The following is a 2,500-nucleotide window of genomic DNA, read 5'->3' as shown; positions in this document are numbered from 1 at the left end:
AACCTCAAGCGAAATGAACAACTTCCTTTGGCTCCAAGCAACGCAGCTGCACGTTCGACAAACTCGTACATCGTCCGCTGCGAGCTCCGAGTTCCACAAAGCTATAAAATCCAACCACGAAGAGGAAGAATTCGTTCCCTTTTCGGATTTTATTCTGGCTAATGCCTGACGACTAAGAGGAATCCCTGGTCAGTAAATGTCCTATTTCCTACCTTTATTTTCATATGAATAAAGAGAGCAGGGATTATCTTTCACTGCCCTCATATTTCAACCAAAAGCGTTCTAAAATTCTCCATGGCAAACCCATTCTCACGCAAGCGGGAGTCATTACTCATAAGATATATTCACTGAAAAAAATATCAACTAATCCCAGTCACTTTTTTACCTTATTACTTGCAAAGTTTATCACTGTTGCTGCTATTATTTCTTCCTACTGATACCGTCCTATATCTTACTTCCAGAAATTCGCTCTTATATAATTCCACTGTCACAACTGTGTTGTCCACTGTCTCCATGTTGGATATTCTTCTTTCGCTCTTCAAATTCTTGAACCAGATCAGCAAATTACTGTACTACTCTATGCACACCTGTACACTAAAGCCTTTCGTGTATCCACCCAGCCTAGGTTAGGTTTAATTAGGTTTGATTAAGTTAGGTTAGGTTAGGTTAGGTTAGGCCATTCCTCGGCACATTTGGGTGAAGAATGAAAATGCCTGCGTGACACATGAGACACATGGCTGTCCTCTTTGTGTCACTATAAGGAACCCCATCCACGGAACGATCTGGTCTTGAGACTGCTAGACAGATCTGGTTGGATCTGACGAGACTGAATCGTGTATGTCAGTCGGACAAACAAAAATCAATACCTACACATTCCAGTCCGGTCGGATCCGACCAGATCTGTCCGGTGGCCTCAAGACCAGATCGCACCGTGGATGGGGTCCCTTAGGCTCTCTCCCCTCTGGAGATGGATGTCAATCACTGAAGAGTCTTCTAATTAACAACACACTGTTTTATTCCAAATCAGTAATACCTTATTTCATGGACAAAATGTGTGCAGATCGATTTTTGAGTCTGCTTTGACATCAATTAACCCTCGTTCGAACCTTAGCTACAGTTGCTGACTTCTACTTACCTAGAAGTTCGAGTACAGAGGACAAAAAGTGAAAATATCGGTCGCAGTTTGGCGCCTCCTGTCATGAGACACTTTTTTTGAAGGAAGCTTGAATATAATTTCCATAGTTTTTTGTCACAGTGGTTGCATTCCAAGATACAGAGAATCCCTTTATACATATCGTGGAAGAGAAGGAGAATTATAAAGAAGAATGAAAAGAAGAAACATGAAAAGAATCAGAAAAAGAAAAGGAGCCAAAGACGATGATGAAAAATGAGTATAAAAAGAAAAAAGAAAGAGAAGACGAGGAAGAAAAAGACGAAGACGAAGAAGAAAACAAATAAGAGGGCAAATAAGAGGGCAAAGAAGATGACGAAGAAGACGATGAATAAGACAAAGAAAACAAGGAAGACTATGAAGACGAAGACGAAGGAAATTCGAGACCTTCTGGTGGGGAAGAAGCACGAAAGCCCTTCGTTATCTCTTCGAGAGCCTCCGGCATCCATCTCCGAAAACTTGCTCCGCGCGAAGGAACTATGCTCCCTCCCTCTCTCCCTCCCAAGGCCTAGAGGACAACATTTCATACTCAACGAAAAGAATTGCCCTAGAATCACCTCTTGGCCTTCTATTCCATAACAAGTACGACTTCGGACACCCCATTCTGACCAATCATTTACCAGTAACTACACAAATATACTTTCGTGGCTGTTACAATAGTACATTTCCTACGGGCAAACTCACTTTTGACACAGACTTCTGTATACATAAATATACCAAATACAAAACAATAAAAGGTATATTTACGTAGCTACAGTATGCCATGGGTCATGTTTGTGTCCGCTGAAATACGTATACCACATAAACCAGTTTGTGAATTTCGTTACTATATATTCCTCCCAAAGCATGGGAGTTCTAGAGTATGTAGAAATTAACAGACAATCAGAACTACTGGAAACGATCATGTTGCTACATACTGGAGTAAAAAATTATCAATACTACACACGGGAATATACATCCTTAAAAAAGTGAAAATAGCAGGAAATACGAAAAACTCATTAACAAATGCTCACATTCACACGTGCGCGCGTACACACTCACATTCGCATGCACCCATATATTCACATCCACACACACAAATACAACACCGCAACTGTCATCGTGTGCGCACCACCGTCCTTCAGACAACCTTTAACCTTATCACTGCTAAGGTCCCGAACACCCTGTCACAAGAAGTAACACACCATCATACGCGGACAACAATGCCGAGCACATTATGCACTTAAATTAGAGGAACGAAAAAACCTTAACAAATTGTATAATGTCAGTATATCTGTGTAGATGTTAATTTAATATATCGATTATTATTGCTGCTGCTGCTACTACTAT

Source organism: Oratosquilla oratoria, chromosome 35, assembly GCF_046742065.1.
Source record: "Oratosquilla oratoria isolate Oo_2021 chromosome 35, ASM4674206v1, whole genome shotgun sequence".
NCBI lineage: Eukaryota > Metazoa > Arthropoda > Malacostraca > Stomatopoda > Squillidae > Oratosquilla > Oratosquilla oratoria.
Note: the sequence above shows the minus strand (reverse complement) of the source record.